At 37.0% G+C, this 27,062-nt stretch overlaps 2 non-coding genes across 2 annotated transcripts; both read left to right on the forward strand.

The window, feature by feature from the left end:
- Nucleotides 1-22,413: 22,413 nt before the first annotated feature.
- Nucleotides 22,414-22,496, forward strand: TRNAL-CAA (transfer RNA leucine (anticodon CAA)). The gene has a single exon. It is a non-coding gene; the product is annotated as a tRNA-Leu (tRNA).
- Nucleotides 22,497-23,192: 696 nt separating this feature from the next.
- On the forward strand, nt 23,193-23,275 carry TRNAL-UAA (transfer RNA leucine (anticodon UAA)). The gene has a single exon. It is a non-coding gene; the product is annotated as a tRNA-Leu (tRNA).
- Nucleotides 23,276-27,062: the final 3,787 nt, after the last annotated feature.

Raw genomic sequence — 27,062 nt, forward strand, 5'->3', positions numbered from 1 at the left:
TGGAGAATTGCCGATGTGATAATGACATTTGCATCAGGTGCAGCAGGAAATGTTTTTCTCAAAATGACATTTGATGGGGCCATCTGTAACTTTATGTCAATCTTGACATTGGGGGGTAACCAATGGGATATATTGAATGCCTCAAGACTTAATGGCCACGAGGTCTTATACTATTAATTCACTGTGGTGGTAAAATCATTAACACTATCTGCACCTGATCGAAATTCAATCCCTAATGAATTACATCTACGCATACTGTAATTCTTTGACGTCATTACCGTAGATTGTATGCAGCTCGCATAGTTTGATAAGTTATTTATAGAGCTCACCAATGTTCCATTAATAAATGTATTAATTTGCTTGAATAGGTTGTGTAGAATACAGTTTTCGAACGAGAGACCCTTGCCGGCATTTAGAGTTGCATTATCTGACTTTTTCTTCACCACAACATTTAGCTCAATAAATGTTGACGACAAATCAATGAAATAGTATTCATTGGAAAATATTTGAAAGTTTATATTGGCTGTGAGGGGTTGTTGGGGGTGAAACTGCTCATAGTAGCCATATTTCACACTGATATTAATATTTTCAGCAATAAATAGATTCAATGAGGACGTAATTAATGGATATGATTCCTTTTGGGGGAGATAAGTCATTCTGAGAGAAGAAATCCATCTTTGATTTAGCAATCTGTTTTTTTCTTTTTTTTGTTTTGCTTTTCGGGCTTCCCTATTTTCCTTCTCAAAGTCCTTGCTGATGTGGTTTGCTTCCTGCCTGGGTGGAGACTGATGAGTGAATGACTCGAACGAATCGTTTTCAATCCCTCCCCATTTTGTCGAGATTTGAGTTGCTCACCAACGGCACTTTCTGAAGATATAATATTTTCCTTAACACTCTTCATTAAATTCTTGCCCGACCCCCAGTCCTGTAATGTGGAGGCAGCGAAATTTGACGCAGCAGGTAAAAGATATTATCTGTAAAGGGGTAGCGCAGAATGAAATAGCCTAGCATATCATCTACCAAAACAATAGCCACACATTGTAGTACGCCCCTTGTAATAGTACAATCCATGGCCTATTTGATGTGGACTCAAAGCACAAACATAACAATCGATATCGGGGCAGACAAATGGAATTCTCCTATTCCTCATTTTAGGTGATTGTGCTGTCGCTGACATTAGGTCGAAAATGACATGTAATCACCACTAAGCCTTATGTTATTGCTAGTGAACCACCCAATTCACTTCCTAGTGTTAACTGACAGAGTTCCAAATACTAAGTGTTTAAAGGAACATACTGAAGATTATGTATATTATAGTGATGAACAAGTTCATGAGTTGTTTTTCGTTCAACAAAACGCAGGAGGGAGACATTTGAATTGCCGACTCTCGATGTTTCTACAAATGATGCATAGAGAAATATGCAAGAGTCCAAGGCAAAACCAGGTGGATAATCAGTAAAAATAACTTGATTCATGCCGTAAACAGCGCCAGCATTTTCCCCATTGATCATATTCTGTTTAAAGCCAAGAACATCTCTCAGATTATCATTGAGAATAATTATTTCAGTGTCAACAGGTGAGGTAATGTAAATCCTATCATGTTCCAATGAATAATTAAAATGGAATTTACCATTCCTACGATATGAGATTTTTCTATTGATCGTACGAAACAAGTCACTCATATTATCATATTCAATATATTTCAATTTGGGATGTGGATTTTAAATAGATTTAAGTGGTTCAACCCATTCATAGGTGACAGAGTTCCACCCTTTCATGGTCCAATCGAGTGGTATAACTTTTATATCATATACACGATCCTTTTTCATGATGCCAAAGGTATTTTTGAGAATACAGTCGACAAGAGCCACTTCATATGCACCGTCAAATTTGACGGCGGGTGAGTTTTTTGTCCTCAAATATCGTGCTCCTGCAAAGCCATTTTAGGGTTGAATGGAAATGAATGGCAAGAATGTCACATTGAAAGCATGAGATAGTGTCCCTATCCTCATCTCTACTACAACAATCATAATAGGAGTAGCATACTCTAACTCGAAAACTACCAATATATTACCCCCTACGAGTCAGGGTTTGTAATATCTGTTCAATTTGATAGATTTCACTGGCATTTTTAACTTTTTGTAGTTCATAGTCATAAAAGCTGCCTAGAATCTCCTCATCGTTAGTATCACGCAGGCGATACGTTATGAGTTTGTGATGAATGATTTTCGCCACTGTAAAAAGTTTAGTAGACCATAAGTAATTATCCTTCTCAAAAAAATTACTTGCTATATTAATTCCAACAGTCTCACAAACATTGAATTTATTTTTCATCTTCTTGACAGCCAACGATTCATTGGAACACTGTTTAAGAAAGGTGTCAATTGTATCATGATCAGAATGATGAACTTCCGTTGGCGTAGAGTTGGACAATGATCGATGAGGTCGTTGATTATAAATCAACATGATTTTATCAAGATCATGAGTAAAAGCCGATGTATTTTTCAATGTACAATATCTTGATATTAAAAGTCGAAGAGTTCTTATCAATCGTTCGGCCCATGCAGCCTTTATAGGACAGTGACTATGATAGAGCAGTGTACTATATTTCTCTAGTACCTTTTCAACATGGGGATTAACAAATTCACTACCGCGATCCGTTTGATTTTTTTTATATGAATCCTGTTCGAGAATACTTTCAATGGCCTGAACAACTTCAACACCTCTCTTTGATCCCAATGGAAGTGTATATGCATAACGACTATAAACCCTGATTGCATGAAGCATTTACTTGTATGGTGTATTGTGACGTCGTTAAAGCTCATCTAGAGTCAGGAGATATGCTTGCATTATATGCAATGTGTAAAAGGCTTTAGTTTTTCGATATTGATTGGCACGAAGTCTATGATTTCAATGCAGAGTGTAACTTGATTCATTTTATAGATAGTCTTGTACACTTTTATTGTGAACACCAGTAACTTTTTAAAGAGTTGTGTGGGAACTTGGACTCCCCGCCTCACTAATATTGTCATAAGCGTCTTTCAGAACTTCAACGATTTTGAACTTTAAAACTTTGTGTAACGACCGATGCACTTTTTTATGATAGGTCGTAGTGGTGATGGTGACTTTGATTTGACACGTATTCATTTTCGTATAGCTAATAGCGGTATGCTATTATTTTCAAACATAAATATAAAATATTATTCTTCATGTTCATATTTTAATGATCTTAATGATGTTGATGATGACGATGATGGATTTTCATTTAATTTTTTTAGAATTTTTCTAGTGCTAATAATAATGTTGGGGTAGCTTAATGTGCCTAATAGGTTGCATGTACGAGCTTCAAATGTATGTAGTCCTCTGCAATTAGTTACCATAGCACACGACAATTCAGTTAGATTAAAGCTCTAGCCTCGAAGTTTAATCCCTGCCCCGTTGCTCTTAGTTTGATTATGATCTTGACCCCTTTCCAAGAGATTGGTTAGGAGTCGTTTTAGTTGTTCACGATATTAGTGGGGCCTTAGATTTACAAATGTAGATAGAAACTAATACAATTACAACTTATTCAAATTTGTTCCAGCAGCATCAGAATCCATAGGAAACGATTCTTTTTTGGGATCAGCACCAGCAGCAGTGGGCTTCGAGCGATAGGGCTTGTGTTTGTCCACTCGGCGAAGTGCATCTTGAAGTAAAAGCAGTTTTTATCATCCTCAATGTTCTCATTGTCAAGGAATTTACTCAGATTGTTCTCAAAGTGTTCGACGGGTGAGAAAGTGAGTTGTATTGGTGTCAATTTATAGGATTTTGCAATTCTCTCTCTCTGTCTTTAGAAAAAACTGTCTCCAAATCCTACAATTATTGGCAGTAAAAGTGTGAAAAAGCTACCGCCCGCCTGAAGAAGTCGTTTCCTTTTGAAATTATTTACATTCTTTTTATAGGCCAAAGTAAGTACAATTTTAACATGTTTCTTTGCCTGTTTATTAAATATTTATGGCACATTAACTTTAACAAATGTCAAATTAAAAAAAACTTATGATATTATATTAATTAACTCGTTTTTAATACCGTGTTTTAGCTTTGCTTTCCTGAGCGGAGGTTTTGAAGTGATTAGAACTTAAAACAAATGTCTATTTTCATGTAGTTTCTTCAGTGTCGTGATAGAGACTAATAGGTCTTTTTAGTGTTCACCGGGAGATATATTGTAATTTCATTGTCAAGAATATCTGTGACTAAACGCAGAACGTCCGGTGTAGTTTGATTAAAATCCAATAGGATATAGCCGTGAGTTCAAATAGGTGCTTGATTTTATTCTGAGAACATGCATTTGGGGGCGCCGGGATAGATTTGATTATGAAGAGTGATGCGTAAGCGATACTCCAGTACAGCTCTGTACATGATATAAAGGTTGCAGCTAAATGCGAGTGTTTGCCTACATTTTCTCTGATTAAAGTGAGTTTTTAGAATAAGAGTAAGGGAAAACTGTTCATGATGAGAGTGATCAGTGAACAGTTTTAGCGCTTCCTAAGACCATTGTTCAACAGATTCAGCCAGATCGTCAATGATCAACCAAGAGTTTGGTCAATAATGTTGAAAACATCAAGTCCCTGTATGAATTGTATCTGCACCAACCCCATCGTGGCAGCAATCTCTTGTATTTCCTCATAGGACGAAATAAATATAATTGAGAAAATTTAGTCTTTTTTTTGCTTTTACACTAACATTTCATAAAAATTTTTAATTATTTTAGTTAAGAGTGTTGTTTTGAAAGACATTGACTGTCAACTCAGACACGTTCTGACTGGTGTTTTAAAGTAATACATATCCCCCTCAACAGTTCACCTGGACAACTAACTGTAGACTATGGCCGTCTAATGACTAAATAATTTCCCTACTACTACTACTCCGTTCAAGAATAATAACGAGAAGAAGAAGAAGAATAATAAAGAATAATATTTTCTTTTATTATATACATAAAAAAGGTGACAATACCTTAAAAAAAAATACTACATTGAAAAAGGCACATTAAACATGAATAAAAAATACACTTTTTTTTAATTTATTTATAATAAGAAATACAACATTTACATAACCAATAGAAAAAAAACAAAAAACACTTAAATAAATACACTTTTTTTTTAATTTATTTATAATAAAAAAAAATACAACATTTATTGGACTAATGCACACTTGTGAAATAATATCATACACTTTTACTTACAAAATTTTAAATTTTTGGGCCCCCCCCCCGGGGGCGGCCGCGGGGACGGCCGGGGGCTGGGCAGCGGGGGGCGCGGGGCGCGGGGGGCGCCGGGGGCGGCCCCGGGCCGGGGCCGGCATTAAATGGTGGAGATTGATCTGCCTTTCACACACACACATACTGAAAATTGTTTGTGATAGAGAAAAAAAAAGAAATTAAAAAAAGACCACCTAATTACCCAAAAAACCCTCCCACCCAATTTATACTTTTTTTTTAGTGAATTTAAGTTAATTTTTTTAGACCGAGTTGTTTTCTGTAATCTGTACATTCAACTCGGTCTGAAATTAAATAATGAACGTCTTGCAATACCTACACACCAACTTCAAGTACATAGACTGTGTCCGATATGGCCGACATGGCGTTTTTCTCGACTCTAACTTTGTAGTTTTTAAATCTTAAATAGCGACTCGCCCAGAATTTCACCCTTGGCACTAAACTACGTTACACACAGTTTCTATAAACACACAAGTCGAAATTATTTTTTACAAAGTGTGTAGTTACCCCCTTGCAAACTTGTTCGATATCCTTGCCGTGCGTTTCCACAAAGTGTACCTTCAGACCCGGAAACACACCACTTGATATCAGATCGCTATCCATTAAAGATTTTAGCATTAACTTTTGATTTGGGGCCTGGCGTTTCACTTGCTCCGAATAGATGGATTCATCGCAGTTAGTGTAGACCATTCATGAGCTAATGTACTCGCCATTTTCCAAATCATTCAATAGATTTTCAGTTTTGACTTTTAACAGGACTGAATCAGTGTCCCCATAGTACACTTGAACTTGTCCCTCAATCGGCCACTGTACCTTGCATACATTATAATAAAATGACAACATGAGTTTCTTGGATATTTCGGTTATTGCACTTTCGCCTGCAATATTTTTATTTAATACAATGTTTCTTTTCTTGCGATGTAGGAGCACCATATTAGAGTCTATGATTGTGAACGATGTGAAGTTTGGATCCGCAATGATTCGAGCACAATCTTTGGGGTTGATTAAAATGTCCGATCGACTTTTGAGCCGTACGCTCTCGCTCATTTTACCGAAAGTTGAGTTCGAAATGAGTATAGACTTCTTTTTCAACCTTTGTTTTTGCTTGTGAGCGCTTAGTGACAAAGGCTTCAATAAAAGTTTTTATGTAAGGCTTTTGATCAAATTGGAGGGCTCTATGAATCTTTGTGACCTTGAAACCATTGTACACCTTTCATTTCAATAGCAGGTGATGAAAAACGATATTCTGTTTCGGGTTGAAGTCGGCAATTAGTTTTTGTTTTGAAGGTACCCAGTGCATACTCCCATCCTCTACTAAAAATATATTTTAGGAACTCAAAGATTCCCTACCCACTGGTCTATTTATGCAAAGAAAAACAAATTCTTTGACCAAGTTATGGGTTTTCCTGGGTACTTCAACATCAATATCACAAAACCATTCATGTGCCCCATTCTCCTCAACATCAGAAATGTTGGGGAAATTCAAGTCAGATGGCTTTTCAAGCCATTTATAATTGCCACACGGCAAACAGCATTGAGACATTGGCAATTGGTAAAGAGAATTTATATCCAAAAAAACTGCGTCTGACTTTTCATCGCTGTGCTGTTTACTCGGATCAGTTTTTATGATATGATCCCAGTGAAAAACATAACACAATCTACATTAAATAAAAAAAAGACGAATAATTAACCATAAGGCGCAAATTTAAATTTCTTCATTTCTTTATTTTATTATAAATTACAAAAACCCCAGCGGATTTGTAAAATAAAAAAAAAAATAAAACCCATATTAACTATAGATTTTATTAGTACTTTTGCACACAATGTACTGAAGAGTGAGTACGTTACTGGCCAAGTAAAATTTACAATAATTCCACCCATTTTTACACCCGCCCTTTGCCCAAAACCACTTAGCAAAGTCCTATTCGCTCGTGGTGCAATCACTCTCAGTAAGAGATTTGTAAAAAACTTCAATGGGAGGTAGTGGCTCCGCATCTAGCTTCCAGCCTGAGTTGTAAGAATCCTATGGATTTAGACCCTTGCACGTTAATAAATCACGAAGTTCATCATCTGGACCGCGCAGTTTGAGGAGGGTGAAGTTATCAAAATTGTCACTTTTGTTCAACTGACTCAATCAACTTAAAGATTTTTGGACTAAGATGAAAGAGTCTAAAAAACTAATTTTATTCAGGCACGTCTTACACTTGTCAACTGTTTTCCACATGAATTCTAGCAGCAGTATCTTATCATACTATTTTATTATGATATTATATTAATAAAAACCATCTATCCATGCGTTATCTAAAACTCCTCCCTTGGCAATTTGGGCCTACGCCGGAAGAACAATATTTAAGTCGTAATTGGACTTGTGTATAAAAACAGGTACGAAATATTGTTGTCTAACATTTAAATTGCATGACTGGTGTGCTACGCCTCTAAAGTTACTCCCACCCGATGGAATTTCCTGCCGCAAATGATCATGATCGATCACCGTCCTCCTCCCCCCAGTTCCAACCCCATCATCAAAGTCTCCCTTGCAAACACAACATAGGTTGCTATCTTTAAGTAACACTATGTCATATTGTGATAGGAGAATAGGATAGTTTGTATAACGAAGGTGCGAAATAATACCGTTCGCTGTTTTGATTAGACTGACCAATGCCGATCGCATGCAGTCTTCACCGTCACTCAACATCTCAACTACATCCAACACTCGCACTGTATTATTGGAATCTCGTTGCGCGTGAGCGTAAGAGACCCCTATGGCTTCATGTATTTTAACACGATTTGAATTTGACGGATCGCACACGTTTATCAGCTTAGCCTCGCAGTCCAAAGCGATCTTATTGCTCTGCAGGAGCGTGTTTTGAAAATTTTTAAAACGTAAGATCGCTCTATCTCCGCTTACAGTCCCCACAGCCTGGTATCCATGACATTTGCACTGTTTCATGTCGTGCTTTTAATTTAAATCCGAGCGAAATCTTGAGAGACATGTTGGACAGTAATAGCATACACCCCCACGCCCCTTTTTACCCTCCCATAAAACACAGCTAATATATGTAATTGGATTGAAATGGTCAATTTAATCGGGTTCCGTGGGTGGTGTGTATTGAATCCACACCCAATATTCTACTGATTCAATTGATGGAACCCACTCTGGAAACAAGGTCCCCTATTTATAGGAATACTGGAACATTTCACTGTTTGTCTCATTCTGTAACACCATGAGCCAAACCTATAAATGTGTATTCGCCCAGTCACTAGTATAGCTTCCTTTGTGTGACACAGGATCTTGGTCCTTCAAACAATTAAAATCTAATTTTGAGTACTTTGTACCCTCCCAACCCGGAAAAGCCCTGTTATCAATCTTCGTACTAAACGCGGCTACGCTCTGATGTTTTTAAGACACAATCGAATACTTATACTTTAAAAACTGCATCCTTTAATCAAAACAGATTCGTTGGATCCCCTAAGGCCCCACTAAATCTGTATGATATTTTAATTCAATATTACCCGATTCCCCTCTTACAATAAAATCCTTTTTAAACCTACATATGTAAACATTTAAACTTTCAATAAATAAAACCACAGATCCACTACCCCCCCTCGTTATAATTTTCCCACTTACTTTGAATACTATTACCCCAATTTAGAAAAACTTCTCCATAATTCGATAAATGCGGGTGTATTGCCAACATCTCTGTGTGCAAGTATTTCGAATACATCTCACCCGCACTTTCATTTAAAAAAATATTTTTAGTGCTATTGATGCTTTTAAACTGACCCCCACTCCCCACACCCCCATTTGCTGTTCAAGAATGGCTTGAATCTTATCAGCATAAGAAAGTGTAATGACCAGAGGATCTGTTATTATATACCCTGATACTAGAGAGTTGAAAGGGCTCACTGAATTTTGTACTCTAGACCAATGTGTGGTCCAAGACCGAATTGTACAGGAAAAAATCCGGAAGAGGGGATACTGTTGCTGTTGTATTACTACTACTATCTATATCATTAAGTGGAATAACGGCGGGTGACAGGGAATTGTCAATAACACCACCATTCCCAGTCTGTTCAATAGCATTGGGGGGATATGGCATGAGGTAGTCCCCTAGTACATATTCCAAGGTGTTTGGGGACAATTTCTCGAGCCAGCCTGTATTGTCCTGTGATGGAATTTCATTATGAGGACCCGGTTCAGATGCACTAGTAGCATTACCTAAATGTTCACGCATAAAACCATCTGTCCTCTCCAGATCCTCAAGCATATTAATATCACAGCTTAAGTCATCTAGGCTATCCATTTTCCCAAAAACATCATTAGGGACCCCCTATGCCACTCCATATTCTCTAGAACAAGTGTAGGTTCATCACTGAACTCTGCTGGTGGTGACAAAATTGGTCCTGTAAATGCAACTGGTTCATCACTCAATGGTGCGGGTTGTGGTGCTACATACCTTATATGCTTGAAATAGAAGTTTTATTTTTTATTTGTAATATCCATTATTTTTATATAGTTAAAGAAGAGTTTCTTTTTTAATTATTCATTGTCCCACCACCACCTGAGCAGTTAAAAGAAGAAGAAAAAAAAGTTAACTAGCTTCATGTCTTTCATAACGACAACTTAACCTGTTAAAAAAAAAATATATTGTTTTAGTCAGGAAAATGTAGTTTTACTCTTAGAGGGTAAGTTAGAACAAGAGAATGATAAAAAAAACTAATGGTTTTGTTCAAAAAAATTTTAGAATAAAAATGCAAAATATGGGTCCAATTGTAGTGCTTGACCCTCTTCAATATAACTCTCAATGAAATTTGACCATCGTTCAAGTGACGCGGTATGCTGTATGAACACTTGCTCCTCAGCTTCGGTTAATGGACACGAATCCCATACGTCGGCGGTTGGTGGTGTAACTCTCTCAACAATCCGAATTTTCCTATGTCTTTTGACAACAGATTTGTTTGAAGTTGTGGACATAGTTGACCTAGACTAAATAAATGGTTGTAAGAGAGAGAAGAATTTTTTTTCTCCATACAAAACAACAACAACATTACAATGAAACTGTCGGATTTTTCTTTTTAGAGCCCCCCCTATGATGATACTTGGGGAGCTATGGGCATTCCTAAAGGTAGAAAGATCAAAACCCGTTTGAGTCTTGATAACGGAGTTTACAACTCTATTCAAATAGAACAGCCTCAAACTCTGTCTCAAAAACACCATTTAAAATGTCCCTAAGTGTTTCAATGAAATGAGTTCGCCCCAAATAATGTTTCTTGACAACACTGTGAAGACATAATTGGAGATTATTAAAAACCTTCTTCCTATGTGTTAATATATCTTATCGGAAATACACATCCTGTCACAAGAATCCCACTTAAAATTCAAATTATAGCTATCGACCGGATTAAAATTCAAATGTAGCGATGGTAGATTTTGATAAGGGCTGGATGTGCGCAAAAGCTTACTGCAAAACATACCCCAGTTTAAGAATGGTTGTCATCTGGGAAATAGCGAATTGTATGTTTTCATATAGTTAGTTTGTTTAAAGGAATATTGGATTATTGCATTAGAAAAATGTCTAGGTTAGAAGAGAGCAGTTACAAGGTAGGGTTTTTTAGAAATGTATGATAAGCTATTTCAGCTTTATAAGCATTCCTTTATATACTGCTCATTTTGTTAATGAAATAAAATGAAATAGAATTATTATGTGATTGCTTAGGAACACATTGAAGTTTTACTCAGAAAAAGTAAGACGCCTTAGAAAATTTACATTATATTTGAAGATATGAATAGAAAAAATTATGCATATACTGTAAAAATCTGACTATGCATCCACCGCTAAAATCATTGGTAAAAAATGAAGAGTCTCAACCTAACGAGATTCAGTGTGCTGGGCTGAGACATTACGAAAAGCAGTTCCTTCTCTTTACAACTCCCATCAAGCTTGCGTGGAGCTAACACTAGTGTGAGAAAGCTCTGTTACTATAAGTTGGGTGGTCGTTGATTGGTCCAGATCGTGTGTAATTCTACCGACATATTTGATAATTGATGGTCTTGCGGATTGCATTAATGCAGCTTCGCCCCATCTCGGTTTCTTTTAAAATGGGGGTTTTTTGCAATTGTCCTCTTCATTTAAAAAAAGCAAAAGTTTTTCATGAAAAAAAAAACTTCCCTTCTTTCATTTTTTTTTGTTAATTCTTAATATTTCAAATTCTTCCCTCCTCCTCCTCTAGTTTAGTGCTCATTAAGGTGCTCTTAATATTAATTGCGTATCGCTAAATAAAAACGAACATAAATTATAATGTATGTGAGGGGGTTCATCCCCAAGTCAATACCTCGCTCTTTACGCTACAATTTTTTTTAGTGCTTTCAAAAGAGCTATCTATTCTAATTAAAAACGGCCTTTGTGATTCAGGGGGGTTGTGAATCAAAATTTTTTTTAGAATTTTAACTTAAAGATTGTGGTATTGACTAAGGGGAGAACCCCCCCCCCTCATACACGTAATAACATACACGTAATAGAAAAAAAACAATAAAAAAACAAGCGACATGGCTCAATAGTAATCCAAACTTGTAATAACGGAATTTTGATGTTAATAAATGTATCAAAAGAATGTGTTTATAATGCTGACTCTAAATATATATAAATTTTATTACGTTTATTATTACTCATCAAAGGCTATGAGCCTGAGAAAAATTTACCCGATTTTTTTTTTTTTAAAGAGGGGGGAAACACCCCCTACAAGTGAATGAATTTTATTGAAAATAACACCGTCAGATTCAGCGTATCAGAAAACTCTATTATATAGCTTTCAAGCTCATATCTGCAAAAATCTGCAACTTTGTATTTTTTTTGCCAGAAGAAAAATACACGAATATAGAAGATAGTTACGTAAGTTAATTTGTAAAGAGATCCATTTAGCAAAAGAAAAGTAAAATTTTTATGCAAATAAAAGCTGCATTAACTAAAAAACGATCAGAAATCAAATAAAAAAAAAAAAGTTTCTAAAACTGAAAGTAAGGAGTGACATTAAAAATTAAAACGAACAGAAATTATTCCCTATATGAAAGGAAAAGTCCCCTTCTCAACGCCTCGCTCTTTACGCTAAAGTTTGACCCTGTATCACAACTTTATTTTTTTAAAAAATAAAAAACTTTAGCGTTAATAGCGAAAATGGGGGATATCAGTTCCAAATACATCCGGCTAATCAACTATACCCCGACTGGTCAAAAGTTAAATGCCTGAGAAAAATCTACATTATTTTTGAAAAAGGGGGAAACATTCTCGCAGATAAATTTGACCTTAATGAAAATCAAACCGTCAGAGAGCCCTACTACAGAAGTTTAAAGCTCCTATCTGGAGGCCCATTCGAACGGAAATTAAAAGTTCTAATGTCCTTTTTAAGTAACCCCCCAAAAAAAAATGGAGGGCAACTAGGTCCCCTCCCACGCTAATTTTTTTTTCCCAAAGTCATCCACCGTGACATCGGAATTAGACAAACCCCGTTTATAGCAAGCGCCGGTTAAATTTAACCCCCCCCCCAAACCTCTCCCACTCGTTGTAACAAGCAAGCTTTTATTTCAAACCAGAAAAATACATCATGTTAGGAAAAAGCTTGTTTCTGAATTATAAAAAAACTTTTTTTCAAAAAAATTAAAACTTGTAAACATACCTATGAAGGAGATATTTTATTTACATAATATAAAAACGCGTGCTTTGACTTTTCTATCGAATATAGTCGTCATACTCTTAATATTCTGTATTGTTGGAGGGGAGGGGGGCTAAGTCCCTCTGAAATTTGACTTACTAGTAAAACGTTTTTCATTTTTTTGGGGGGGGGGAAATAAAAGAATGAAAAGTGTACTCACATTGAAAACTGACAAATCCATTGTTTTCAAAAGTTAAAAATATATGGTGTACTATAAACAATGTCTTAAAACATAATGAAAATTGGGATGCAGTGTACGGACATTATATCGGGTTTTTTTAATCGAGTACATTATACATTGGCAAGTTTTTTAAAAAACCGACCAATCAAGTTATTATATTGGACTAACCACCAAGCTTTCTCTGATCGACTGACACACAAAAAATGAATGTCATAATAGAAAACCCGTCTGCCAACCCATGTAGAGTTCATTGTAGTAGGCAAATGGCCCGTGGTAAGGCATATTACGCAATCACTGGTGATACTAATTGATACGTTACTACTCTTATCGCAGATCATTTCTGGTCTTTGTTCTCGGTGCGAACAAAAAGCTCCTCCCACTTCTTCGTGCAGTTATTAATAGCGAGTTTCCACTTGTTTCCGATTGTTTCGCGTCTGACTTGTCTACCCGTGAAAAGATCTGACGCCGCTTATGTTTCTACATTCTCTGGAGCACTCGCACCCCGGTCCGGGTTTTTATAATGGGTGAGATAGGGAATGATCATACTGGATAATTATATGAACTGTGGTAAGGAGCGACCCGGCTCAATGGTAACCGAAACTCTAGAAAACGGGTTTTTGATACCGATAGATACATCAAAAGAATCAGATTTCAATGCTAATTTCAAATATATAATTTTCATCAAGTTTAGTTCTACCCATCAAAAGTTACGCACCTGAGAAAATTTGGCTGATTTTCAAAAAAAGGGAGAAAGACCCCCTAAAAGTAATAGAACCTTAATGAAAATCACACAATCAGAATCAGTGCATCCAGGAATCCTATTGCAGAGGTTTGAAGCACCTATCTGCGAAAATGTGGATTTTTGCATTTTTTGGCTGAAGAAAGATCGCGGATGCGTGTTTATTTGTTGTTTTTTTTCTTCCCAGGGGTGATCGTATCAACCCAGTGGCCCTAGAATATTGTGAGAGGGCTCATTGGAACGGAAATTAAAACTTCTAGTGCGATTTTTAAGTGACCAAAAAATAGAGGGCAACTAGGTCCCCTCCCACGCTTATTTTTTTCCAAAGTCACCCGATCCAAATTTTGATATAGCCATTTTGTTCAGCATGGTCGAAAATATTATAAATATGTCTTTTAGGATGACTTAAACCCCCGAAGTCCCCGGGGGGAGGGCTAAAAAGTTATGAACTTTACCCAATGTTAACATATAGTATTCGTTATTGGGAAGTATACAGAAGTTTTCAGGAGGGTTTTTTTCTGGTAGTGGGGGGGGGTGGTGGGTCTGGGGTTATGTTGGAGGATCTGCCCATGAAGGAAGTTTTCATGGGGGAAGGGAAATTGCCATGAAGGGGGCGCCGGACTTGCCAGCATTATTTATTGGTTATTGGGAAGTATACAGACATTTTCAGGAAGGATTTTTTTCTGGAGGGGGGGGGGGCTAGAGGAGGGGGTTACTCGGGAGAATCTTTCCGTGGAGGATGTTTCTTTGGGGTAAGGAACATTTCTATGAAGGGGGCGCCGTATTTCCAAGCATTATTTAAAAAAAAATCAGAAATTAAATAAAAAAAACAAGTTTTTTCAACTGAAAGTAAGAAGCAACATTAGAACTTAAAACAAACAGAAATTATAACGTATATGAGGGGGGTTCTCCCCCAAGTCAATACCTCGCTCTTTACGCTACAGTTTTTTTAGTTCTTTCAAAAGAGCTATCTCTTCTAATTAAACGGCCTTTGATTCAGGGTTTTGTGAATCAAATTTTTTTTTCAATTTTAACTTAAAGAGCGTGGTATCTACTAAGGGGAGAACCCCATAATATAATTAATAACATATACGTAATAAAAAAAAAAAACAATAAAAAAAAAACAAGCGATACGGCTCAATAGTAATCGAAACTTTTAAAAACGGAATTTTGATGTTAATAAATGTATCAAAAGAGTGTGTTTATAATGCTGATTCTAAATATATAAATTTTTTTTAGTTTAGTATTACTCATCAAAGGCTACAAGCCTGAGAAAATTTACCCGATTTTTAAAGAGGGGGGAAACATCCCCTACAAGTGAAAGAATTTTAATGAAAATCACACCGTCAGATTCAGCGTATCAGAATACCCTATTACATAGGTTTTAAGCTCATATCTGCAAAAATCTGCAACTTTGTATTTTTTGCATGAAGAAAAATATACGAATATAGAAGTTAGTTACGTAAGTTAATTTGTAAATTACGTCATAACCAAATTTAGAGACATCCATTTAGCAAAAGAAAAGTAAAATTTTTATGCAAATTTTGTTTACTTATTCAATGACTGTGTGCCAAAATAAAAGCTGCGTTAACTAAAAAACGATCAGAAATTAAATAAAAAAAACAAGTTTTTTAAACTGAAAGTAAGGAGCGACATTAAAAATTAAAACGAACAGAAATTATTCTGTATATGAAGGGGGCTGTCCCCTCCTCAACGCCTCGCTCTTTACGCTAAAGTTTGACTTTCTCACAACTCTGTTTTTTTAAACAATAAAAAAACTTTAGCGTAAAGAGGGAGGCGTTGAGGAGGGGACAGTCCCCTTCATATACAGAATAATTTCTGTTCGTGTTATGTTTTAATGTTGCTCCTTACTTTCAGTTTAAAAAACTTTTTTTTTTATTTAATAACAAAATATAATTATGTTGTTTTTCAAGAAAACCACATTTCAATTTTGATAAATCAGATAGTCCAGATACATTTGCATTAGTTTCCAAAATAAAATTCAGAAAGAAAGCCAAATAGTTAATTGTTTTATATTAAAGCCCCCTTAAAGGCAAATAAAAATTAAAAATAAAATTGTGTCAATAAAATCAAACTAAGTGTGATTTCAGAAAAATCTTCATTGGGATTCGGGACGAGTTTTCCATTATCCCGTTCTTAAGACGTTTGATTTGGCTGTTCTATCAGTCTGCCTCATATACTCTACAGGACTGAAAAAAATGTAGATAAGGAGAAATGAACAGAAATAACACTGCAAATATGTGGAAACTGGAGTAGGTGATATAGCAAACAAAACAAGTTTATCTTCTAATAATTTGTAGCGTTTATTGCTTATGGAGTACTCTTTTTTGCTACTTTAAATAAAGACTACAATTGACTTTACTATTAATAGTAATGACGGTAAAATTATTGTTATTTTTATCATTAGTACTACTACAGTGAAGAGGTAATATTAGTAAGAAAAAAAAAATTGCGATGCTTATGTACGGTTGATGGTATAATTTAAAATCTTTATTTGCATAAATTGAATATTTGTAATTGTTTTTTAAATAAGAGCATCACTTTTGAGCTAAAACATTTATCTTACTACTTTTTGATTGGAAGTACCATTCATGTTTTACTAAATTAAATTAAAAAAACATAGTTTTTCAACTGAAAGCAAGGAGCAACGTTAAAAATTAAAAGAGCGGAAATTGTCCCGCATATGAAAGGAGTTTCCCCTCCTCAATACCCCACTCTTTACCTAAAGTTTTTTAGTACTCTTGAAAAAGCTTATCATTTTAATTAAATGGCTCTTGAATTTTATTAAGGAAAATTCCTTAAAAAATTGGGACAAAATTTCAAACTTTAGTTAAGAGCGGGGTATGGAGGAGTGAACACCTATTATTTAATTTATGATCGTTTTCAAGTAATGCCGGGAAAGCCACCTTCCCTCCAAGAAAAATTACCCCAAAAAATTCCTTTATACAAAATTCTTCTCGCTTAAAATTCTACCCCCCCCCCACCCCCCACCAGGGAGATTATCTCCCAAAAAATTTCTTGCGGACGATTCTACCTGAAAGATGCTCCTTAGCATACTTTCATTTGAAACAAAAGTATTGTTATTTATTCTATTTCTGATCCTTTTATAAGGCATGCCTAATGAACTTATTTGAAAAATCTTACCTGGAAATCCTCCCCCCTCCTCCAATGGAACGTTTGTCCTGCCGAAAATTTCCTCATGGAGGATTTCTCTTGGTGACAATTCCTCCATGGAGAATTTCTACCATGGAACCACTCCTCCATTCCCATAGAGAAATCCCCCCAAAAAATTCCAACCTCACTGAAAATTTCCCTGGACAGTTCCCTTCAAAACGTCTCTTATGTAAAGTTAAGTCATCAAAGAGACAGTAAGACAAATAAAACGAATTTTATATATGAATTCTGGCAAAGTCTCCTGTATAAAACTTTCCCTGGAAATTTCAAATCCCAAGGGAACTTCCCTCCAAACAATAAATTCTCCCCATAGATAGTGCCTATCCGCAAAAATACTCCCCCTCCCTCACCCCAAAGTATGTGTGTATATTTTCCAAAAACAAGTACTATATATAGGCAAAGGACAAATTTCATAACTTGCAGCCCTTTCTCCGGGGGCTGGGGGTGACCACGCTATCGCCAAAGGGATAAATATGGAAACTTTCAACCCTACTGAAGAAATTGGCTATCCCAAAATTTTGATCGTACGACTTTGGGGAAATAGGAGCGATGGTGGGTGGCTAGTTGCCCTCCAATCTTTTTAGTCACTTAAGATGGGCAAAAGAACTTGTAATTTCCACTCAAATGAATCTTCTCATCTTCTAGGACTATTGGTTTTATAAGATCACGAATGGGAAGAAGAAAGAAAAATAAATAAATAAAAAAACAACAAAAAAACAAGCATCCGTGGTAAAAATAAAACTAAAAAAACAAAAATAAAAAATTCTTAAGGCAAAAACTAAAAAATTCCACATTTTTAAAAATGGGAGCTTGAAACCTCCTCAGTAGAGTTCTCTGACGTAATGAATGTGATGGTGCGATTTTCAATATGACTTTTAGGGGATGAACCCCTTTTTTCAAAAATTCAGCCAGACTCGTAACCTTTGAAGGGTAATATTAAACTTAATAAATTTTAAACATTTGGAAACAGCATAAAAAGCCAATTATTTTGATGTATCTATTTTTTCCAAATTCTGTTTTTCGAGCTTCGGTTACCACGAACTGTTTGAATGGTATAACTTTTCTTACAAGTGCTATTTCCAATAGATTATTTTGATCTTTGTTAAGTTAATTTTGGTTTAGCGTGGGAAAGTAAAATATGTCCTGTGTAAGTTATCCTCCATATCTCAATTTTAAAGAAGATTTTTATCAAAAGACTGCCGTAGAGACGCAAGAATCAGGAAAAAGAATATGAAGTGCTTGAAAGGAAATCCAAATCCACCAATATGGAATAAATTTTGCTACTAAGCCATGTTACTACAATTTGCTTGAGCTGCATGGAAATAAATATAATTTTCTCAAGAGGGAACTAGATGAAAAACAAAACCTAAAATATTCATAAACAAACGGTTTTTTCCAGCAATAAACAAATTAAAACCATAAATAATTTTTCCACAGAAAACAATTTCATTAGTTTATGCAGTTTAATTTTTTATTTTTAGCTATTTATATTTTTATTAGTTTCTTGTGACGGACTGATATTAGAGGAGGAACATAGAAGAAAAATGAAAAACAAAAACATTTTTTTTTCAGCAGTAGATCAATCTAACTTAAAAATAGTTCATTTAACCGAAACTGATGTCAAAGTTTCATACGTTTTCGTTTTCCAAGAAGTTCTTTCGTAAAAGCTAGGGTTCAAGAATGAAAAGCTTGAAATTCAAGAACTAGAAGCTTGACTGAAATTCCAGCTAGGTCAAATTAAAACTTAATATTTGAAGGAGCAATTCTTTAAAAATCTGTGTAAGAAATCCTGTTGAAACCAAATCCTATTGGGGACGCATCGTCCCTTTTTATAACAGCTGATGTGATATTATGCATTAAGGAACATAATTTTATGAAAAATCAATCAACGAACTCAGCTAAATGAAGCATTAAAATAAAAGTATATATTAATCATTTATCTTGGACGGAATACATGACTTTTAAGAAACGAATGCGCCACCGTGGGCTATGCCTACGGTGGCGCAGCCTCTGTGGCTACCTCTGTAACTGAGCAGCACAAGATATAGTTTTTCGAAACTTCATTCCAATTGGCTATGCTAGAAGTTTCAATCGATAGCAATTCGACCCTTTAGGCAGCAAAATCATTGTTTCATCTCACAAAATGGCAGAAAACGCCAATTTCCAGTTGTACAATCTTTTTGGCCACCTAATAAGGGCTACCTAATAACTTTTTTGTTTCCTTTCAAATAAGCCCTCTCCCGATCTTCTCTGTTCATTGGTTTGATACGATCACCCCTGTGGAGAAAAATAAAACAGAACAAAATTCTATGTTTTAGATGGGAGCTTGAAACAAAAGCAATAGGATTCTCTGATATGCTGAATTCAAGGGTGGGATTTTAACACATTTCTGATGTATTAACTGTATCAAAATTGTCTTTATTTTAGTTTCTGTTATTATTAGTTCGAATTACTCCTTCCGGTTCTTTGCCACGAGGTGTTTGACACTTCAAACAGCTCAATTGTCTAACCTTCCATTAACCTTCAGATAAGTAAAGACAGGGGTATATGTGAGGGGGATGGGGGTAGGAACTAATATCTTAAATCCCTTCATCCAGCTAACCCTGAATAAGGGTACTATAGGGTAATTCCTCCCTTCACATCGCAGGAAAAAAATTTCTGACAAATATTTTAAAGCTTCATTGAAATTGATTTGCCTGTGTGTCATAGGATTACGTCGAGTGATGTATAAGTGTGTATCATCTATTATGAAGGAGGGATGGTGTGTAACTGTGTAAGTAGGGAGACAGATGGCTCCAGGAGTAAGTTTGAATGCCCGAATTTCCCAACCCTCATTGAGCCTTCAAGTTTCGGGTAAGGGGTGGTAGAATTTGATATCCAATACTTCTTGATTCCTGGGAACATATTTAGTCTAGGCTTTTATTATTGGTGCTTGGAGGTATAGTGTCCCTTCGATTGCGACAGTCTTTTACTATGTAGCATAAAAGATTGTATCACCCACCTTAAAGAAAAATGTTGAAAATGGAGGGCGGGCCATTATGAATCTTACTATGAAAGTAGAGATGCTCGTCTGAATTCTACGCCTTTACGTTCCTTCTGGTTTTTCTGGTAGGTAATTCTATTCTACAGTGTCATTTCAACTTTTCACAAAGAGTGATTATCCTGACGCCTAGATGTATACATATCCTACGCCCCACTATCATAAAGGTTTTTCTGGTTGTTCTATTCTCCAGGGGCATTACACCTTTTCAATGTGAGTTAATCCCATTATAGTTACAGTTCTAAACATGTTTTTTTTTTACCATATATTGAATTTGCGGACGCCCCCGTACCAACAGGTTTTTCTGGTAGAACCTTATACTTTGCGTACGCCCCCGTACCAACAGGTTTTTCTGGTAGAACCTTATACTTTGCGTACGCCCCCGAACCAAGCAGGTTTTTTTTACCATCTATTGAATTTGAGGACGCCCCCGTACCAATAGGTTTTTCTGGTAGAACCTTTTACTGTGAATACGCCCCCGGATCAAACATGTTGGGTTTAATCTGTTTTGGTTCAAGTTTTTGAGACACAATTAACTGAATTTCTATTTCCTGATACACAAGTTTTTTTTTAGGTTAAATCCATGTCAGAAAAACCGGTGTGTCTTTTTTAGTTGCCAATATATTCAATTATTTTTTGTATATATTCAGGTTTCAAATTAGATTCTTCAAGGTTTTTCTGGTAGTCCTATTCTACAGGGTCATTACACCTTTGCCAAGAGATTTACGCAATTTAAGGACAAGTTTTTCTGACGTAGATTTCTAGTTCATGATATACAAGTTTTTTTTTAGGTTAAATCAGTTGTCATTAATCTGTAATTTGATTAGTAGGTTTTTTTTTTAACTTGGCTAATAGGTTTTTAAACCTATTACTACGAACGCTACATGCATTCCATTTTTGGAACTAGGAGCGAGATTGTGTGATGCTATCAGACTGGTTTCGTTTCATGGGTTCCTTAATAGAAGAACTAATGTTTTTGAAAAGGGTAATTACTTCTTTAGTTTACGAGATTTGCGAATTTTTTGCGAAAAGATATTTGCGTAAAGGTATTGCGATGGTTAAGAATGCCTCACGGGTAATTAAAGAATGGGATGCTTGCATCAACAATACAAAGAATTTGCTCAGATACTTAATAGATTTGACGCTTACAAGAGACATTGCTAGAAGGTATTCAATAGCTTAATTGAAAAGTAACGATAGAATGACATTGTGACTTGACCTAGCTTTACCTCGCCGATGTGGTCTGTAACGTTTGAAAAGTATTGTCAATTTAAAAAGAAATGGCTGAAAAGTGTTTTGAGGGAGATGGGTTGTATGGAGGGTTGAGTTGCACGAGGGTTCAGTTAAAGGGGATATAGTTGCACGGGGGTTTCGGTTATACAGGGGTTCAGTTACAAGGGGGATTCAGTTGCACGGGGGTTGAGTTAAATGGGAATTTAGTTCCACGAGATTAGTGCTTTGTCGTGGTTTAGCCGTGAGGTCCCTTACCACAACCCCAAAGGACTCCGATCCCCCCACCCCAACCCTGAAGGAACCCCCTGGTCGTCAAAGGTTCTCTAGGCTCCCAAAGGGGCCGTGGTTTACCTTGTAACTTTTACATTCTCTTGATTTTCAAAGTTCCGTTTCAAGGACTCTGTTGGTTTAAGCCGTGTGATTTTTTCTTTACATGGTGTTCGTTCAAAAAAGCGAGAATTTCTGTTAAATAAATAATTCTTTTATTTTTTCAGTTCAATTGAAGGTGAGGATATCTGTTAAATAAATAATTCTTATACCTTTTAAAATGACTTTACGGGGTTTGAGGGGGCTCTGTTGTTTTAAGCCGTTTGATTTTTTCTTTACATGGTATTCGTTCAAAAAGTGAGGATATTCCGTGTGATTTTTTTGGGAAATTTAATGAAATTATTAGTTACCGAGAGTTCAATGACTCCTTCCCTCAATGACTTCCAGGGGTTTTATGACTCCTCCTCACAATGAATTCAGATGGTTTTAGGACTCATCCCCCTAGCCATAACTCCATTCAACCTTGAGCGAAGATACGCTCAAAGGAAGATACGCTTAGAGTGGCGCGCCACTCTAAGTGAACCTAGATTAACCCAACTTTTTGGATATCTCTCTCACTATGACTCTGTTTGTGTGTCGTGTCAAAAACCAGTCTGGTTGAAAACGTGGAGTTTTCGTGCTGGTCACTTTTTTGCAATGTGTAGGAATCAGTGGGGAATCCCCGCTCGTTTGGAAAGGTGCCAAGGAAAGGCAAGAAACTGAATTACAATATGAATATGATCAGGAATTGTTTACAAGTCAGGTTGGCCGAGTGGTTAAGGCGCTAGACTCAAGATCTGGTCCCCATATGGGGTCGTGGGTTCGAACCCCACACTTGACATTTTTTATTTTTTTTTCTTATGTACTTTTTTTTCTTTCATCATGTCTTGTGATTTCACTAAATAACTTCTGTAAAAGGATTTATGCAGAACCTAAATTGTTAGGGGCTTTAATAGATTAAATGGAAAAAAACTAGAAAAGAGCAAAATGTTCAAATTCTCTTCCGAATTTTCTTAAAGAAGAGAAAAAAGTTAGATCAATTTTGAACTTTACCAATGAAACTGAATTACAATATGAATATGATCAAGAATTGTTTACAAGTCAGGTTGGCCGAGTGGTTAAGGCGCTAGACTTAGGATCTGGTCTCCATATGGGGTCGTGGGTTTGAGTCCCACACCTGACAATTTTTCTTATTCTAATTCTTAGGAAACTGCCTCTATTTCTGACCGTTTAAGTTTTGATGTTAGTGTTGTCACTCAAAAGCTATAACCTTGAGAAAAAAGCTTGGGAAAATTGCCTGATTATGGAAAAATGAGGAAACATCCTCCAAAAGTCGACAGGAATGCACCCTTCCAGTGCTTTGTCGGATATGTTGAATAAAATATGCAAAGTCACCATAGCTTTATTTCATTTTTTTTTTAAGGTTAATTTAGACGAGGTTCTGAATTTTCTTAGAGAAGAGAAAAAGTTTGCTCAATTCTGAACTTTACCAATGAAACTGAATTACAATATGAATATGATTAAGAATTGTTTACAAGTCAGGTTGGCCGAGTGGTTAAGGCGCTAGACTTAAGATCTGGTCCCCATATGGGGTCGTGGGTTCGAGTCCCACACCTGACAATTTTTTTCTTATTCTAAGTCTTTGGAAACAGCCTCTATTTCTGACCAAGAGCTTGTCCTCTCTGTGCGTTTGTTTGTTCTGTGTGTGTATGTCGTTTCAGGGCGGATTTTGTCTTGGTGTCTTTGTCTGATCTGTGTGTGTGTGTGTGTGTCTCGTCTTTGTGTGTGTGTGTTTTCCGCGTTTGGGGTTCATCTGTGTGTGTGTGTGTGTCAACTATAATTGTCACGATTCTGTGTGTTTTGTCGTCTCTGGTGTGCGTGTGTGTGTGTGTTTAATATATATGTTTAATTCGTCAATGTGAGTATATAGTCTCTGTGTGTGTGTCGTCTCTGTATGGGTGTCGTCTCTGTGTGTGTGTGTGTGTGTGTGTGTCTCTATGCAAGTGTCGTATCTTTGTGTGTTTCGTTTCTTTGTGTGTGTGTTCTCTCTGTTTGCGTGTTTTTTTTAGTGTCCTTACTAAAAAAAACTACTTTATTAAAAAAAAATAAATTAAATTGATCAAAAGACCTAAATTATTTAATCATATACGCCAATTCTCGTATCTCTGTGTGTGTTTAGTCTGTGTGTTTGTGTTGTCTCTGTCCATGTGTAGTCTCTCTGTGTCATGTCTGTGTGTTTGTCCTTTCTGTTTGTGATTCGTCTCTTTGTGTCTCTCATCTCTGTTGTTTGTCCTGTCTGTGTGTGTGTCATCTCTTAGAATGTCTTGTCTCTGTGGTTGTTTCTTATCTGTGTGTGTATGTGTTTTCTCTATACGTGTGTCGTCTCTGTGTGCGCCTCGTCTCTGTATGTGTTGTCGTCTCTGTGTGTGTCTCGTCACTGTGTGTGTGTGGTCTCTCTATATTTGTAATCTCTGTCTATGTGTGTGTGTGTGTCGTTTCTGTGTGCTTGTCGTCTCTGTTTGTATGTCGTCTCTATGTGTAAGTCGTCACTTTGAGTGTGTCGTCTCTGTGTGTGTGTCGTCTCTGTTTGTGTGTTTGTTTCGTCTCTGTGTGGATGTTGTCTGTGTGTGTGTGTGTTGTCTCTATGTGTGTGTCGTCACTATGTGTGTGTTGGATCTGTGTGTGTGTGAAGTCTCGGTGTGTGTGTAATCTATCTGTATGTGTGTCATTTCTGTGTGTGTGTGTCTAGTCTCTCTGAGTGTGTTGACTCTGTGTTTGTGTATCGTCTCTGTGCATTTGTCGTCTCTATGTGTCGTGTCTGTTTGTTTGTCGTCTCTGTGTGTGATTCGTCTCCTTTTGTCTGTCGTCTCTGTGTGTTTGTCCTCTGTGTGTGTGAGTGGTCTCTGTGTGTGTGTGTCATCTCTGTGGGTGTATCTTATGTGTGTGTCTGTCATCTCTATGTGTGTGGTGTCTCTTTGTGTGTGTAGGCTCTGTGTGTGTGTGTCGTTTCTGTGTGTTTGTCCTCTCTGTGCACGTGTCGTCGCTGTGTGTGTGTCGGTTCTGTGTGTGTGTTGTATCTGTGCGTGTGTCGTCTCCGTTTGCATGTAGTCTCTCTATGTGGTTGGTGTCTGTGTGTGTGTCGTATCTGTGTTGGTGTCGTATCTCTGTGTAAGTCGTCTCTGTGTGTGTGTCTTCTCTCTGTGTGTGTCTTCTCTCTATGTGTGTAGTCTCCGTGTGTGTGTTGTCTCTGTGTGTGTGTCGTCTAGCTGTGTTTGTAAAATCTGTGTGTGTGCGGTCTCTGTGTGTCGTGTCTGTGTGTATGTTGTGTGTGTGTGTTTGTTTGTTGTCTCTATTTTTGTGTCGTCCCTATGTGTGTTTATTATCTGTTTTGAGTGATATCTCTTGTAGTGTTTCATCTGTATCTATGTTGTGTCAGTTATATCTGCTTGTCTCGGCTCTCTGTGTGTGTAGACTCTGTGTTTGTGTATAGTATCTTTGAATGTGTCGTCTCTCTGTGTCGTTTCTGTGTGTTTGTGCTCTTTGTGTTTGATTAGTATCTTTTTGTCTGTCGTCTCTGTGTGTTTGTCGTTTCTGTGTGTGTGTGTCGTCTCTATATATAAGTCTTCTCTTTGAGTGTGTCATCTCTCTGCGTGTGTCATCTCTCTATGTGTGTCGTCTCTTTATGTGTGTAGTCTCTCTGTGTGTGTCGTCTCTATTTGTATGTCATCAATGTGTGCGTCTAGTCTCTGTGTGTGTGTTTGTTGTCTTCGTGTGGATGGGGTCTGTGTGTGTGTGTTGTCTCTAAGTGTGTTTTCTCTCTGTGTGTGTCTTATCTGTGTGTTTGTGGTTGGTCTCTGTGTGTGTATAATCTCTATGTGTGTTTGTCATTTCTGTGTGTGTGTCTCGTCTCTCTGTGTGTGTTGACTCTGTGTGTGTGTCTCGTCTCTGTGCATGTGTCGTCTCTATGTGTCGTTTCTGTGTGTTTGTCCTCTCTGTGTGTGAGTCGTCTCTTTTTGTCTGTCGTCTCTGTGTGTTTGTCGTCTCTGTGTGTGTGAGTGGACTCTGTGTGTGTGTGTCGTCTCAGTGTGTGTTTCGTATCTGTGTGTCTGTTCTCTCTCTGTGTGTGTGGTCTCTATGTATGTGTAGTCTCTGTGTGTGTGTATAGTTTGTGTGTGTGTGTACTCTCTGTGAACGTGTCGTCGCGGTATGTTTGTCGTATCTGTGTGTGTGTTGTCTCTGTGTGTTTCTCGTCTCTGCTTGCGTGTCGTCTCTCTATGTGTGTCGTCTGTGTGTGTGTGTCGTCTCTGTGTTTTTGCCGTCTCTATGTGCAAGTCGTCACTGTGTGTTTGTCGTCTCTGTGTGTGTGTGTCTTCTCTCTTTCCGTGTAGTTTATGTGTATGTGTTTTCTCTGTGTGTGTCTAGTCTGTATGTGTGTGTCAACTATGTTTGTTTGCCTTCTCTGTGTGTCGTCTCTGCGTGTATGTGGTCTCTGTGTGTGTGTTTGTGTTGTATCTTTTTGTGTTGTCTCTATGTGTGTTTGGTATCTGTGTGTGTGTGACGTCTATTTGTGTGTTTAATCCGTCTGCGTGTTTTGTCAGATGTTTGTGAGTGTTTCTTCTCTATTTACGTGTGGACTCTTTGTTTGTGTCTCGTCTCTGTGCATGTGTCGTCTCTATGTGTCGTTTCTGTGTGTTTGTACTCTCTGTGTTTGAGTGGTCTCTGTGTGTGTGTCGTGTCTTGTGGTTTGACATCTCTCTGTGTGTGTGTCGTCTCTATATAGAAGTCGCCTCATTCTCCTTGCCGTCTCTGTGTGTGTGTCGTCTCTCACTGTTCTTCGCCGCTGTGTGTTTGACTACTCTGTGTGTGTGTCTTCGCTCTGGTTATGACGTCACTTAGTGCGATACGTCTCTGTGTGTGTGTTTGTTTACTCTGTTTTTAGGTTTTCTCTGTGTGTGTGTGCGTTGTCTCTAGGTGTGTTTCGTCTCTATGTGTGTTTATTCACTGTGTGTGTGTGTGTGTGACGTCTCTTTGTGTGTGTGTCGTCTCTATGTGTGTATTTAATATCTTTGTGTGTGTCTAGTCTCTCTGTATTTGTTGACTCTGTGTGTGTATCGTCTTTGTGCATGTATCATCTCTATGTGTCGTTTCTGTGTGTTTGTCCTCTCTGTGTGTGATTCGTCTCTTTGTGTCTGTCGTCTCTGTGTGTTTTTTTCATTTTTGGTTCACCTGTCGGAGACTCTGGGCGGGTGGGTGCCCCCAAATATTGTCCCAAAGTCCTCTCTCAATTTAGCACTTGTTCAAGGATGCCCAGCGTCTCCAATAACTTTCCCAATAGTATCTATTCACTGTCTCAGCTCAGTTTAGAAAATCTGAGCCAATTTCCACTTTTTCAAATTTAGGGTCACTT

The sequence above is a fragment of the Artemia sp. Qi Xiang Cuo genome, chromosome 5 (assembly GCF_049724085.1).
Source record: "Artemia sp. Qi Xiang Cuo chromosome 5, ASM4972408v1, whole genome shotgun sequence".
Taxonomy (NCBI): Eukaryota; Metazoa; Arthropoda; class Branchiopoda; order Anostraca; family Artemiidae; genus Artemia; species Artemia sp. Qi Xiang Cuo.